This window comes from Trichosurus vulpecula, chromosome 5 (genome assembly GCF_011100635.1).
Source record: "Trichosurus vulpecula isolate mTriVul1 chromosome 5, mTriVul1.pri, whole genome shotgun sequence".
NCBI lineage: Eukaryota > Metazoa > Chordata > Mammalia > Diprotodontia > Phalangeridae > Trichosurus > Trichosurus vulpecula.
In genome coordinates this window covers 257,216,791-257,233,928 of record NC_050577.1, presented here as the reverse complement: position 1 = coordinate 257,233,928, position 17,138 = coordinate 257,216,791, and the positions used below count along the sequence as shown (strand labels likewise).

At 39.3% G+C, this 17,138-nt stretch overlaps 1 pseudogene; it reads left to right on the top strand.

Moving 5' to 3' along the window:
* Positions 1–15,656: 15,656 nt before the first annotated feature.
* Positions 15,657–16,618, top strand: LOC118851258 (annotated as a pseudogene).
* Positions 16,619–17,138: the final 520 nt, after the last annotated feature.

Genomic DNA, 17,138 nt, shown 5'->3' with positions numbered 1-17,138 from the left:
ACAGAGTTAACAACTAACATGTTTGAATAGATCAAGTTAAAGACATTTCACGTGCATAATATATCTTCTCATTTTCATTATTTCTTTAAATTTGGGATTAGTTTTTATCTGTGCTCTAACAAGTTGATAGTCTATATATAGAATGCCAAACTGGAAATAAACTTTGTTAATACAACAAAAAGCTACAAAAAATCTTTTCCCTTCCATAAATGGGGATGCATTCTTCCATAAACAAACAGAGATTCTGTGAGAAAAAGAAGACACACGTATGGAACACATGAATCCAAGTCACTTCACAATTATGGGATCTCAGTGTTCTTTTTCTCTTTACAGAATATTCTTAAAGCTCCACAGTGGGGATGGGGTTTGTGTTGGATGAGCTGTTCAGCTGGGATTGCTCCTCACAAGATACAATATATTTCAATGGTGTGTCTATATTCTGGCTTCTCTGGAATTGATTCTCTATCTTTATCTAGTTAAGCATTTAAGTGCTTACTTTGTGCCAGGCTCTGTGCCAAGGGATAGTGATACAAAAACAGTCCCTGGCCTCAGGGATATCATACTACATGGGGGAGACAGTATGCAAAGTAAATAGGAGAAAATAATGTAGGGGAGACTCTAGCACTGAGGGTTACTTGTAAAGGCTTCATGAAGAAGGTAGGAATTAAGCTGATACAAAGAGAAGCCAGGGAAGCCAGGAGGCAGAGAATTGCAGGAATGGAATACAGCCAGTGAAAATGCACAGTCAGGAAGTGGAGTGTTCTGTGAGAGAAACAGCAAGAAGGCCAGCATTGCTGGATGGTAGAATATGTGGAAAAGAGTAAAGTATAAGAAGACTGGAAATGTAGGAAGGGACAAGATCATGAAGGGTTTTAAAATACCAAATCAGAGATTTTCTATTTTATCTTGGCAATAATAGGGAACCACTGGAGTTTTTTTATTTGTTTGTTTTGTTTTGTTTTTGAGTGAAGGAGTGGCATAATCAAACCTATGCTTCAGGAAGATTGCTTTCAAAGCTGAGTGGCCAATGGACTGGAGTATAGAGAAACTTGAAATAACTTAGGTGTGAGGTAGTAAAAACCTGTATCAAGGTGATGATGTGACTGGCCATGCTTCACACAGCACTTTATTACTGGATTCCATAAATTTTCTTTTGGAATGTTGTATTCTAAGCTCTCCTCTCATTTCTAGTAGAAGCTGTTGGATCTCGTGTGATCCTGATTGTGGATCTTTGCCACTTGAACTCTCCTTTCTGTAAGTCTGCTGTGTTTTTTCTTTGACCTGAAAGTGTTAGAGTTTGCTAAAGCTTTTCTTTTTGGAGTTTCTTTTAGGAGGTTGTTGATGGATTCTTTCTATCATCAACTTGTCTCCTTATTCTTATAGCTCATGGTAATTATCACTTATGATTTCTTTTAATGTAGTGTACAGGATTTTTTAAAAAGCTTGATTTTCAGGGAGTCCAATGATTCTTGAATGATCTCACTTTGATCTTTTCCCCAGGTCAGTTGTTCTTTATATCAGATAAATATCTTACATTTTTTTTCCTTTTTTTAAGTCTTCAGATTTGTTATAATATTTCTCTCTATCTCATGGAGTCATTGATTTTTGTTTGAACTATTCTAATTTTCAGAAATATTGTTACTTAGGTAAGGTTTACCACTTTTTGTTCTAGGCTCTTTATTATCATTCAATTCTGTTCTGCAGGGCTTTTATTTTAATTTTTTATATTTTGTTTCATTTCTTCTAGTCATTTATGCAACCTTTGTAGAAAATCAATTTTTTTCTGTGTCATTTCTTGCTGTTACTGTGGCATAATTTTCTCCTAGGTTGGATTTTTGAGCATCTTTGGAAGGTCCTACCTGGTTTCCTTTGCTTACCTCCACCTTCCAGGGTAAAGGTTCCCTGGATCTTTGAATTTCAGAGTGCTGGATCTTCAGAGCCTTCTGTGATGTCTCAGGGCAGAGTAGTAGGGCTCTTGGAGCCCTTAGGTTTTCCAGTCTCAGCATTACTGTGCCCTCTCTGATTATTGTTGTACTGATGATTTCTAAGCTTTCCCTTGTGAGTAAGTGACCAACCTGGGGTTTCTGGGGGAACCTTTCCCTCTTACTGCCTCCAGATGTACAGCCATGCATAGTAAACATATTTCTGACCAATCACTGGTCACAATAGGAAGTTACCAGTTTATTTGCCTGCACTGGCTCCCCTTTCTTATTGCCTTATTATGGCTTCTGGTTGACATGTACTAAAAAAAAAAGTCAATTATTCTAGTTTCTCCTTAAATTTACTTTTTTAATTTTAAAAATTAATTTATTTTTAACATCCTTCTTAAAAATTTTGAGTTCCAAATTTCCTTTCTCCTTCCGGTACCTTCCCCACCCATTGAGAAGGTAAGTTTATATCAGTTATATATGTGAAGTCATGCAAAACATATTTCCACATTACACATGTTACAAAAACCAAAAAAATCAAGAAAAATAATGTGAAAAAAGGATTCTTCAATCTAAGCTCAGAGTTCATTGCTGATTGCATTTTTCAAAGTGAGTCTTTTGGAATTGTCTTAGCTCATTGTATTGATCAGAGTAGCTGTCTTTCACAATGGATCATCATTAGAATATTGCTGTTACTATGTATAGTGTTCTCCTGGTTTTCTCCTTAGATTTCTTGCTCATTTTTCTGATTTGGTAGGATTTTCCCCCCCCTGGAGTTGGTCTGGAGGAATAGCTCTGTGTTCTTTCATTCATTTAGTCACATTGGCTAAAAGTCCACTTAACCTGCCCTTTCAACTACTCTTTCTGGCACATATCTGGGTCTCCTTGATGAGAGACTTCACTCTAATTTCTGGTGACTACCTAGTACATTTCCCAAATCTTCATCTCTATAGGTCAGGCCATAACCTGCAACGGCCATTTGCTCAATAAACACCAAACAGTTCTGGCATTCATGGTTCCCCACTTTTTTTTAACCCAAAGTTTCTCATTCCCCATTAGATAAATGGTTAAAGAATATATACTGGCTGTTCTCAAAATAAGAAAGGCAATTATCAACAACCATATTTTTAAAAATGCTTTGACTCACCAATAAGAGATTTGCAAATTAAAACAACTCTGAGGCTCTATCACTTTCCTCAGATTGACAAAGATGACAAAAAAAAGGAAAACGACAATTTTTGTGGGGGATCTGAGAGAAGAGGTGTTGGTGTATTTGTGAATTTGTCCAGCTGTTCTAGAAAACAATTTGGAATGCTAAAAAAAAATCACTAACCTGTGAATACCCTTTGATTTAGAAATATCATTGCAAAGCTTATATCTCACATTGTTAAAAGGGTCAAAGTATCCACATATATAAATAATAATGACAACAGTTTTTGTTGTAGCAAAGAACTGGATCCTAAGGGAATGCCTGTTGCAGTTTAGGGTGCTGGGAACCCCAAAATGTGGGGGTATAGAGGGTCTGCCTTGAAAGAATTTGACCACCCAAGCCTTCTTTCAGTCCAAGTAGTGAGGTTTATTTGTGATACCAATAGAAGAGAGCTAGACTCTAAGTGAATCTGTGCAATTTAATGGGGGTAAGATTGGTACTTATATACAAAAAAAGACAATGAGAAGATCTGAATGGGATTAAGAAGTGGTAAATAGCCTGGGATGGGCCAGGTGCAGACAATTAAAGGAGTTCAGTGGGCAAGAGTCACAGTGAAAGGGCAGTTAAAAGGATTATTGAGTATCTAGGTAGGCTGGGATGGGCCAGTTGCCTTAGGTGAGCCTCGGGGGACCGGGTTGCTGAAATGTGTGGGAAAATTCAGATTCCAGGTCCCATCATCCCATCATATTCCTAAATTAAGGAATGGCTAAACAAACTGTGTTATATGAATGTGATGGAATATTATTGCGCCATAAGAAATAATGAATGAGATGTGTTCAGAAAAACCTAGGATGACTTTTTGGAACTGATGCAGAGTGAAGTGAGCAGAATTAGGAGAATAAAGTGTATAATTACTACAACATTATAAAGAAAAACAACTCTAAAAGACTCTATTTAATGAAATGACCAATCATGAATGCAGAGGACTGAAGGTAAAATATGCCTTCTACCTCTAGACAGGGTAGTAATAGATTAGAGAAGAAGGAGACATTTTCTGGACATGGTTAATGTGCAAATTTATTTTACTTGACTATACCAAGCAAAAACAAGTTAGTTTGATTTCATGGGGGTGGGGGGGGAGGGGAGATTGGGAACAAAGGGGGAAATGAAAGTGGAGCTGGAAAGGAAAAGAACAATATGAAGAAAGCCAAAGGAGGTTCAGGGAGGTTCAGGGAGAAGTACAGATAAGCAGGATGGCTTACTGTGTTTAATATACTATGTACTTTTAAAAAATAACAAGTTTTATATAATGGACATTCATGATCTCATCTGTAAACCTTTTCTTCTGTTCTCTCAGTATGGACATGCTTCCTTTTGTTAGCATCTGTCAAGATCAGAATAACAAAGAAAATTTTAAAAAATAATCCATTTAGGGTTCTCCTTTTTAGACGATTGACTAGATGATCTCTAAGACCCCTTTTAGAAGTATTTCTATGTAGAACTAAATTCCTATAATTGCTACTCTCCTCTCATCTAGGATCCTATTTATTGATCTTGTGAAATGAGTGGCTGGGGGAAAGGAAAAGAGGCTCCTGGCTTCCCTGACTTCCTTCAGGTCACAGCTAAAACTCTGCTTTCTGCAAGAAGCTTTTCCTGTTCTTAATTCTAGTGTCTTCCCTCTATCTATTTTCTTCCATCTAGCCTACAAATGTAGTGGTTTATAGGTTGTCTCCCATCTATTGATTAGATTGTGAACTCCTTGTGAGGCAGGACTGGGTTTTGGCTTTTTTTAAAAAAAATTGCCTTTAATTTTAATTAATTTTAATTTTTAAAATATGGTCTTTTAAAAAATGTTGTATTCCCATTGTGTAGCACAGTGCCTGGCACATGGAAGGTGCTTAATAAATGCTTGTTGACTAGACTAGAGAGACAATCATTATCTTAGAGGCAAAGTCCTTGTTTCCGCTGGCAGAAAGCTATGGTCCTGGTGTTTTCACATGCAAATAAGCACTCTTTTCATATGCAAACCAGCTACTCAAAGCTTCACAGCCTCCAAGGGTACAAATGAACCTACTCAGTTTTACATCCTTTGAAAAGCAAAAAATGTTCCACTCCAATCTGAAAAGGGGCTCCTTATCTTCCTCCAGATGTATAAGGGTCAGTAAGTTCACCATCTGGAATTCCATAATATTTATCAAGGCCTCCTTCTCAGGTTGAATCCATTCTAGGGTGACCTTAATCAAGAAAGAAGAGTTTTCCCTGAGATTCACCCCTATTTCTCTAGGCATCTTAGGGAGCTCATCTCTGCCCTTTCAGGCCCCTAAACCCAACTAATTCCAATACTATTGTGTGAACAATCCAAACATTTGGTGACTTCTTCCTGACTTTTGTTATTGTATTCCCAGTGCCTAACATGGTGACATATACTGAATCAACTCCTGTTGACTCATCAACTTTCTGGTGACTGAGCTGTAATTTTTCTCTTTTTGCTAGCAAAAACAACAACAAAACTCTGAAGCCTGGTAAAAATTCTGGCAATATTGTTTATATAGCATCTACTATGTGTCAGGAACTGTGCTAAGCATTTTACAAATATTATGTCATTTGATTCCCCACAATCACTCTGGGAGGTAGGTGCTATTATCATCATCCCAATTTTCATTGTTGTTCTGTTGTTTCAGTCGTGTCCAACTCTTTGTGACCCCATTTAAGGGTTTTCTTGACAAAGATACTGAAGGGGTTTCCCATTTCCTTTCCTGGATCATTTTACAGATGAGGAAACTGAGGCAAATGGGGTTAAGTAACTTGCCCAGAGTCACTAGCCCAGATAACTAGTAGTCTCCAAGGCTGGATTTGAAATTAGGTCTTACTGACTCCAAGCCCAGTACTGTATCCACCCTGCTACCTAGCTGCCTCTAATAATATTTAAATAGCACCTTAAAGTTTACAAAGTACTTTATAAATATTATCTCATTTTGTTCTCACAACAAACTTGAGAGGGAGGTACTATTATTATCCCTATTTTACAGATGAGAAAAATAAGGCAGGGAGCATTTAAGTGACCTTTTGAAGGATCATACAACTAGTAAGTATCTGACACAGAATCTGAATTTAGGTCTCCTGACTATAAGTCCAAGTACTAAGTCTCTTTTATTCATTGTTAGTCGAAAAGCATTTATTAAGTACCCACTATGTGCCAGATATTGTCCTAAGTACTAGAGATACAAAAAAAGGCGAAAATCTGTCCCTGACTTCAAGAAACTCATAGTCTAACTGGGCAGACAACATAGTGAGTTTAATTTGGATATGTTGAGTTTAAGATGTGTACAGGACATATAGTTTGAGATACGAGTCAGTCAATAAATATTTATTAAGCACCATTGTGTGCCAGGCACTGTGCTAAGTGCTGAGGCTATATAGAAGATGCAAAAGATAGTCCCTGCCCTCAAGAGGACACAATCTAGTAGGGGAGACAACCAGCAAACAAATATGTTCAAACAAGGTATATGTAGGATAAATAGGAAATAAGAGAGAAGGCAGGGAAATTTTAAAAAGTTGGGAAAGGCTTCCTGTAGAAGATGGGATTTTAGTTAGGATTTAAAGGAAGCCAGGGAAGCCAGTAGGCAGAAATGGAGCATTCTAGGCATGAGAGAAAATGCCTGGAGCCCAGAGATAGAGTATTTTGTTCATGGAACAGCAAAGAGGCCAGTGTCACCGAATCATAGAGTACATAATAGGGAATAAGATGTGAGAAGACTGGAAAGATAGGAAGGGGAAAGGTTGGGAAGGCTTTCAATGCCAAACAAAGGATTTTGAATTTGATACTGGAGGTGATAAGGAGCCACTGAGTAGGGGGAGTGACATGATTGGACCTATGCTGTAGGAAAATCACTTTAGTGACTGAATGGAGAATGGATTGGAGTGGAGAGAGACTTGAGGCAGACAGACCCACCAGCAAGCTATTGCAATAATCCAGGTGGAAGGTGATGTGGGGACCTGCATCAGAGAGTGGCAGAGTCAGAGGAGAAAAGAGGACTTATCTGAGAAACGCAGCAATAGCTTGGATATGGGGGGTGGGGGGGAAGTGTGAAAGAGAATTATGGAGTTGAGGATAACTCCTAGGCTATGAGTCTGAGGCAGTGGGAGGTTGGTGTTGCCTTTAACAGCAATAGGGGTGGGGGAAGTGTTTAGGGAAAAAGATAATGAGTTCAGTTTTGGACAAGTTGAGTTTAAGTTTGGTCATCCAGTTTGAGATATCTGAAGAGCAGTTGAAGATGGGGGATTGGAAGTCAGCAGAGAGGTTAGGGTAGGATAGTAGATTTAAGAATCATCAGCATAGAGATGATAATTGAAGCAACTAGAGGTGATGAGATAAAAAACACCACAATAAAAGTCTATTGATTTATGTATTATTGACCTTTGCATTTCCTTCTGAAAACCTTATTGACCCAGAGGCAAGTGGGACAAGATCTCATTGTGAATTAGTGACAGAGTTAGGATCAGAATCCAAGTCAGGTCTATTGACACCTCCTTCCAGTATGAAGACTTCTCTAAATTCTTGTTTATGTTCTGTGTAACCCATTGACTTTCTACTTTTGTTTTGGAGGTGACTAAGAATGTATCCCTTAAGTAGAAAGGCTATATCCTAGCTTTCTTCCATTCCTCCCCTTTGGGCTTGACAATTTCTACCTATTTATTCCTAAAGTGTAGACATGAAAGTTATCCCATTATGGAATACCATAAAGGCAAGTTTAATGGAGATAAGAGCATATTATAAAAACCACAGTCCAAAATTTACTTTATGAAAGATGCTACTTTCTCCCAACTTTACTAGTAAATATTCTGTGTTTTATCAGGTCATGCATTAAGGAGCCACCAGTGAGGAGGTATGTGTAAAGAAACAATAGAAGATGTATATTGAAGGTTTGGAAACCAAGGTTCTAATGATCTTCATTTTGCCATTCATCTAAACACAGAACAGAACATAATGGAGAAAAGTAATAAGGGACAGATAATGTGAAAATGAAAAGGGAGGCTAAGGAAAGCAGGATTTTCTTTGGCAAGCAGATTAAACCAACCATAGCAAACTTTAAAAAAAAAACCACAATAACCTTAGCTGTGTTTTTAGGAGCTTTTACAGAATAACTCATTTCTCACCTCCCCAGATTTAATGGAGAAGTAATTGGCATAATGGATAAAAAATTCTCCTCTGACACATAATAGTTGTGTTACCCTTGGGGAAGTGACTTAACTCCTCAGTATTAGAGAGAACTCTATAAGAACAGAGAAGGTACCAATCTGCTTTGGTGGATGTAGATCCCTTAGTAGTTCCTTGTATCAATGAAATCAAAGATCCATTCCCTTTCCTTATCTTTAATTACCTCAGAGTGGATGTACTTACACTCTTTCATTTCTACCACAGAAGAGCCCACCAAGACAGATCTCTTATGAACAGATAATGATGAAGCCGGGTAGACTGAATGGTTGACTATAAAAACTCACACTATTAACATGCCCAGTCATAGAATCAAAGAACCTAAGAGTTGCAAGGGACCAATTAATTGTAGTTCTACTTTGACAGAAATCTTCATAAAATTCCTGGCAAATAGTCACCCAGGACCATCTCATTCATTTAAGTTAGTAGAATCACAGATAGGAATAAACAAAATTTCATTCCAATATGCCAGGAAGCTTCTAAAGAGTTTTGTTTTACACAGCACCTAAAATAACATCATTTAAGGATACCTCTAAACAGAGCTATAACTAGGGAAAGTTTGTAAAGGCTTTGTTTCAGGGTACCAACATCTGAGGAAGCATATTTCCTCTCTGTGGCAAGCTTCTGTCCTTCGGGCCTTGTGTTAGTCTCATTCCTATAACCAATCCCAGGCTGCCACTCCCAGGATCCCATTATCTTGATGCCCCTCTCTTGGGGCTTGCCTTCCCCCACCACCCAGCTGCATCTTACCCAACACTTTAGCCCCTTCCTCTTACACATACCTCCATTTGGGGGCTGGGGAGATTATCAATTAGATTATTGGAGTTTGGGTCAGATTTTCTGGATATTGGGCCACCCTGTTTCCTGATATAATTGTACCTTTCTAGTGAATCTACCCCCAGACATAAGAATATCTAGTTATAGCTCAGTCTCTGAATTATATTTCTCCAAAGGTAAGCCTCTTGTGTGTGTGTGTGTGTGTGTGTGTGTGTGTGTGTGTGAGAGGGAGAGAGAGAGAGAGAAAGAGAGAGAGAGAGAAAGAGTGAGAGAGAGAAAGTGAGACAGAGAAAGAGAGAGAGAGAGAGAGAGAGAGAGAGAGAGAGAGAGAGAGAGAGAGAGAGAGAGGTATACATATGTATTGGGGATCCTTGAAGAGTTTGGCCTTTGTTTCCTTTGAGTAATTCAGTGTGTTTGATTTTTACTACGTGCTAAGCCTATGTGGGTGTGAATTGGTAACTAAGGTGGGGCTCCAGGTGGGGCCAATGAAGGGAGGTGCTAAGACCAGAGCCAATCATAGGAGCCTAAGTTCTGGTCGCTCAGATGACATTTGATAATGTCTGAAACTGTATAAAAAGAGTGAACAGAGCTATTTGCTTAGGGCTCTCACTCTTGGTGGCACACTGATGTGGAGACTTCGGGTAGCTGTAGTTAAGAGCCCTCCAGTTTGCCTGGATGTCCAGACTTGGTTAAACTCTGGTAACTATGAATTGGGATTTGAATCAGACAACGTCTATCTCTTGATGTTTGTAATTTGTTTGTATTTGCTCTGAAGTTCAGGGTGCTGGCTTTTCCCCCTGAACTAAGTGAGTGATATTTGTATGCTGGATTAAAGTAAGCTTTTTAACCCCTTAACATTGCTTTCCTTACTAAAGCAGATCAAAAGAACCTGGGCTTGCAGCGTTCTGTGAGCTGGTTGTTGTTGGTTTTACACCCCCACAGCAGCGGCTAGCTGAATTGTTGAAACAACGTATAAATTATTTCTAGATGATTCCCTTCATTAAATTTTCACCTAATATTTGTCCCTCAGTGTTAAAGTGGATAATGATCATTGTGATGGTTTGGAGTCCCTCAGTGAGTGGCTGAATATCAGGAATACTTTTGTTCCCATTTTAAATAAGCATTTATTTAGTATGATTAACATTGCAGACAGCATTCATTCTTAGACAAATCAAATTATTGCTTTGATTTTGATTATATCAAGTCCTTAAGCATGAGCACACCTGTAAACCACTTTTTCATTATCTAGAAATCTCTCTTCCTACTTGCTATCACTTAAGCCTTGCTTATGTAGGGTATAAGTGTTGACCATGTAGGTTATGTACAATGTGTTTGACTAAATGTAGCTCTCAGGGATACTTGGATAGGTATCTCTGCAATCTTGTTCATTCTTCTCCAAAGAACACTTCGATTCTTGCTGGAGAGGAATTAGAGAAGAGGTCATGAAGCTGGTTCCTTTGCTCTTTTTTTTTTTTTTTGCTGTCAATGAGTTGCTTCGTTTAATTTAATTTAATATATTTAGTTTTCAGCATTGATTTTCACAAGAGTTTGAATTACAAATTTTCTCCCCGTTTCTACCCTCCTGCCCACTCCAAGATGGCGTATATTCTGGTTGCCCCATTCCCCAGTCAGCCCTCCCTTCTGTCACCCAACTTCTCCTCCCATCCCCCTTTCCCTTCTTCTCTTGTAGGGCAAGATAAATTTCTACGCCCCATTGCCTGTGTATCTTATTTCCTAGTTGCATGCAAAAACTTTTTTTTTTGTTTTTGAACACCTGTTTTTAAAACTTTTGAGTTCCAAATTCTCTCCCCTCTTCCCTCCCCACCCACCCTCCCCAAGAAGGCAAGCAATTCAACATAGGCCACATGTGTATCTTTATGTAAAACCCTTCCACAATACTCATGTTGTAAAAGATTAACTATGTTTTGCTCCTTCCTAACCTATCCCCCTTTACTGAATTTTCTCCCTTGACCCTGTCCCTTTTTGAAAGTATTTGTTTTTGATTACCTCCTCCCCCTGTCTGCCCTCCCTTCTATCATCCCCCATTTTCTATCTTCTTCCTCCTTCTTTCCTGTGGGGTAAGATACCCAATTGAGTGTGTATGGTATTCCCTCCTCAGGTCAAATCCAATGAGAGCAAGATTTACGCATTCTTCCTCACCTGCCCCCTCTTCCCTTCCTACAGAACCACTTTTTCATGCCACTTTTATGTGAGATAATTTACCCCATTCTATCTCTCCCTTTCTCCCTCTCTCAATATATTCCTCTCTTATCCCTTATCCCTTAATTTGATTTTTTTTAGATACCATCCCTTCATATTCAACTCATCCTGTGCCATCTGTGTGTGTGTGTATATATATATATATATACACACACACCTACATATATACATACATTGACACACACATATGTGTATATATATACATACATACATACATACACACACACACACACATATATATATATACATATGTATATGCATATTCCTTTCAGCTACTATGATACTGAGGTATCATGAATCATACACATCATCTTTCCATGTAGGAATGTAAACAAAACAGTTCAACTTTAGTAAGTCCCTTATGATTTCTCTTTCTTGTTTACCTTTTCATGCTTCTCTTGATTCTTGTGTTTGAAAGTCAAATTTTCTATTCAGCTCTGGTCTTTTCACTGAGAAAACTTGAAAGTCCTCTATTTTGTTGAAAATCCATATTTTGCCTTGGAGCATGATACTCAGTTTTGCTGGGTAGGTGATTCTTGGTTTTAATCCTAACTCCATTGACCTCTGGAATATCATATTCCAAGCCCTTCGGTCCCTTAGTGTGGAAGCTGCTAGATCCTGTGTTATCCTGATTGTTTTTCCACAATACTCAAATTGTTTCTTTCTGGCTGCTTGCAATATTTTCTCCTTGACCTGGGAGCTCTGGAATTTGGCAACAATATTCCTAGGAGTTTTCTTTTTGGGATCTTTTTGAGGAGGCAATCTGTGGATTCTTTCAATTTCTATTTTGCCCTATTTGCCCTAGGGCAGTTCTCCTTGATAATTTCTTGAAAGATGATATCTAGGCTCTTTTTTTGATCATGGCTTTCAGGTAGTCCAATAATTTTTAAATTATCTCTCCTGGATCTATTTTCCAGGTCAGTGGTTTTTCCAATGAGATATTTCACATTGTCTTCCACTTTTTCATTCTTTTGGTTCTATTTGATAATGTTTTGATTTCTCATAAAGTCACTAGCTTCCACTTGCTCCAATCTAATTTTTAAGGTAATATTTTCTTCAGTGGTCTTTTGGACCTCCTTTTCCATTTGGCTAATTCTGCCTTTCAAGGCATTCTTCTCCTCATTAGCTTTTTGGAGCTCTTTTGCCATTTGAGTTAGTCTATTTTTTAAGGTGTTGTTTTCTTCAATATTTTTTTCAGTATTTTTTTGGGTCTCCTTTAGCAAGTCATTGACTTGTTTTTCATGGTTTTCTCGCATCCTTCTCATTTCTCTTCCCAGTTTTTCTTCTACTTCTCTAACTTGCTTTTCCAAATCCTTTTTGAGCTCTTCCATAGCCTGAGACCAGTTCATGTTTTCCTTGGAGGCTTTTGATGTAGGCTCTTTGACTTTGTTGACTTCTTGCTGTATGTTTTGGCCTTCTTTGTCACCAAAGAAAGAATCCAAAGTCTGAGACTGAATCTGAGTGTTTTTGCTGCCTGGCCACATTCCCAGCCAACTTACTTGACCCTTAAATTTTTCAGCAGGGTATGACTGCTTGTAGAGTAAAGAGTACTTTGTTCCAAGCTTGAGGGGATGCACCATTGATTTCAGAGCTATTTCTATACAGTCAGCTCTGACACACCAGCATTCCTCCTTCCTCAAGAACTGCCAACCCGGACCTGACTCAGATCTTAAGCAGGCTTTTCACTCCTGCTCTGATCCACCACTTAATTCCTCCCACCAGGTAGGCATGGAGCCGGAAGCAACTGCAGCTCTAGTTCTGTAGCTGCATCTCCCCCCGCTGCCCCTGGGGTGGTGGCCAAACTGCAAACTCTTTTCACTCTGTCCCCAGCAGCTTTTCCCACTAACCTTCTCTGTTGTCTTTGGTGTTTGTGGGTTGAGAAGTCTGGTAACTGCCACAGCTCACTGATTCAGGGCACTAGGGCTTGTTCCGCTTGGCTCCTGGTCTGGTTGGTCCTGCCGCTGCCTACGCTGGGCTCCGTTCCCCTCCGCTCCATGCTCGATAGACCTCATCCAGCGACCATCCAGGCTGTCCTGTGCTGGATCCCTGCTTCCCTCTGCTATTTTGTGGGTTCTGCAGTTGTAGAATTTGTTCAGAGCCATTTTTATAGGTTTTTGGAGGGACCTGGGTGGGAGCTCATGCAAGTCCCTGCTTTCCAGCCGCCATCTTCTGGTTCCTTTACTCTTATCAAAGAGTGGGTACTGGACTAGAATTATATCTGACCCATTAAATATTGACTTGTTTTCTTTACCTGCCTTCCTGGTTGGTATTCTCTAAAGAAGAAGGGGGCAGCTAATATCAAATGCTAGTTATACAAAAGACTATCACAAATAGTAAGAAAGAAGCAAGCCCGCTGATTCAAATAAAAATCAGAGAAGTTATAAAGATTAGAGTATATCAGACAATATACAGAAGGAATGAGCTCTCCCCATTGGGATCAAAATATTTCAGCTCAACCAAGAAAGAATTCCTGATCTCACTCAAGGGGAAGTTCCCAAAAGTCTCTATAGAAAGAAGCTAGAAATCAGGGACATGTTGAAGCACCAGCTCCTCTAGATGTTTGCTCCTTCCTAAAGACTTTCCTCTTTCCCTTCAAATTTGTCCCCAGAAAGTCTCTCCTCTCACAAGCTCTCATACCCATTCCACCCATTATGTAGGTCCACAGCCTTCAGTCATTATTCTCTCCACTAACATGGATAGTGGTGTAAATGCTCCTGATTTGAACCTATGGTTACATTCATTTAGGTTTTTAATTCAAGCTTATACATTACCTGGGTGCAGTTAAATTAAATATCTCCAATGGTAGGATTTTTCGTCTGACAAAACCATAGTCCTTGATAGCTTTACTTTTCTTCTAATGGCTTCATTTCTTCATTGAATAGTATAGTACTTCACTTGCAATAGGTGATTAATAAATGCTTGATTGAATAGATTGGGTCCAAGGCATTTATTTCACAGTTTGAGCTGAAAGCTACCTTGAATTTATTATGTGATCTTATAAGGCACATCATGAAGTCCCCTTTACTTATATGCCTTTATACAGACTATTCAGTAAGTCATCATTAGCAATAATATTTAAGTTCTGTACTAAACTGAATGGAAAAAAGTGACACCTTAAAGAAGAAATGGTACTTTAACATTGAAAAGAAAACAGGTGAGGAAGATAAAACACCACCTGGGATTATTGACTCTGCTAGTAGGGGAAGCCTAGGCCTGAGAAGCTTCCATTTTGATCTTCATCTACCCCTTAGGAACTATTCTGGGAGAGAAGTAAGAAGATTCTAGGCCTTCTCAGGACTTGCTCCATGATTTAAAGGCTACTCATCCCAAGGAGCATATTAGCCATCTGGCATCTAGTATTCCGGATCCTACCAAGGAAGACAAGAAAGAAGGGGAGGGTTCATGACTGTCGTGACTCCTCTGAAGACAAGGAGGATTCAAGAGTGGAAGAGCCAAAAGACAAACTGGATGACAATGTGAATACCTAAGAACTAGAGGAAGTCTGCCTAATGAGATTGGGAAACAATCTCTTAGATGGTATACCATAGATCGAGAGCTAGAAAGAACTTAGCCATCAATTCTGGCTGCCTCTTTTTACTGAGGCAAAGAGATATCAGGCAACTTGTCCAAGGTTACACAGCTAGAAGTCTGATGCTGAATTTGAATCCAAGTCTTGACTCCAAGTTCAGTACCTTATTCATTTGCAAGGTAAAGAGACTGAGAAAAGAAGAAAGAACCCTGAACTAAAAGAAGACAGGAAGGAAGAATATAAGAAAGGAGAATGTGTAGAAGGAGAATATTCCTACAGTTGTGACTTTCAGATTTGCTTGGCCTACTGTAAAAAAAAAAAGTAGCCCTGTGCTATTTTCGAACAGTGGCTGTGAAGGATGAAACAAGACAAGGAAAAGTAATGCTATTAATCACTGCAATGAAGCAACTTAATAAAGTCCCATCTATTTTAGGGCAATATTGAGGAGAGGAGAATTATGTGAAAGCACTGACAAGCCCCAGAAATCTATAAATCTGTTCTAGGAAAAGATCCATCAGTGTATTAAGCCTGGGGAGCTTGCATGAGATTGCCTATGCAAATTTATGGACAAGATTTAAAAGACCAAAGGAAGCAATGTGAGGTAAACTAAAAAGATTTTGGGAATCACCACTCCTCTGGATTATCCATAGAAAACTTCCAGATCAAATAGTATTTATCACTTGTTTCCTGTTTATCTCATTCAGAATCCAAATAATAACAGATAACAAGATAACTACAGTAAATTGTGCATCTTGCATTTAGCCATGGGAAATACGTGGCTAATGTTTAAGTTGTAAAAGCGTATCTCCAAGGAAAGACAGGACACTATGGAGACCAGCAGATGTGGGCAAGATGGCGTTGACGGCTGTGAACAGGGCTAGTGAGAGCAGTGGGATGGAGGTGGAGCTGCAGACCTCCCCAGAGTGATGACCTTCGGTGAGATGGGCAGTGTGTCTGTGGCCTGCATCCCTTTATCATCCTCAGCATCTCCAACCACTGGATCCACATGTGCTCACAGGAGAGACAGCCCATGCAGGTGATTAGGGCATTGACTGGGAAACAGGAGGTATGAAATATTGAAGTGATGAATTCATTTGAGCTGCTGTCCCACACAGTGGAGAATATTGTCATTGACAAAGAATATTACTACACCAAAGAGGAGCAGTTTAAGCAGATATTCAAGGAATTGGAGTCCTATGTTGGTATACCACGTAGGGTCCACCGTACTCTTTTGACATCCCATGTCCACAAGTAGGTGTGTGAGATCATTGAGAACCCTCTGTTCCTGAAGCTAAATCCCATGACCAAGCACCCTGATCTGCCAGCCAGTCTCCATCATCAATGGAGAGGCAGCAATGCTATTTGCTGAACTGACCTACACACTAGCCACAGAGGAGGCGGAGTGCTTTGGTGTGGATCATGTGACTCAAATGACAGCTACAGGTAGTGGAGAGAACTCTTCTGTGGCAGAGTACCTAATATCCCAACATAGTGCCATCAAGATGTTGCACAGTTGGGTCAAGCTTTTCTTAGAATACGACAAGACTTCTGAAGCAGGGAAGGTTCCTTTTAATTATGAAATCTTGTGTGAAGCCTATGCTTTGTGTTATTGCCTCCCTGTGCTCAGCACAGATAACTTCAAGACAGACTTTTATGATCAATGTAACGACTTTGCGCTCATGGCCAACCACAGCACCATCACTAAAACATGCAACACAATGAACTAGTTTGTAAATAAGTTCGATGTCCTGTACGATTGCCAGGGTATCAGCAGACTAATCTGAGGACTATTCTTGTAGAAGAATAGAAACCATGGTTTCATGGTTTCACAATAAGTGAAGGCAAAGGGCAGAGATCTGCTTCACTGAGGAAAACAGTTGACCCCAGAGGCAGAAAAGTGGCTTATTTCCCCTTTAAAGAAGCCCTCAAGCCTACATAGCTTCTCTCCACCCAAATTGTTAATAAATGTGAAATAGTTCACCCTCCCATTAAAAAAAAAGCAATCTCCAAAGGAAAGCTATTCAGCAGAGGACAGTATCATGTTTTCCAACTTGTTTTATTGTCAGGATGGAAATACATTTACAGATGTGATTGCCTAATTTGGTCTCCATTTTGGAGTGCCTACCCTTGGGGCCTTCTGCATATCATGTGAACTTTTCCCCCAGGAAACTTGCCAGGCAAGGCTGACCATGGAGAAGCACAAAACCTTGTTTGAATCCAGGAAATAATTTTTGAATCAAATAAGCCTGTTTGAAGAGTCTAAGTGATTGGTCTCCAATCCACTCTACCACCATTTTCTCTCCAAATGCGCTGCCTCAA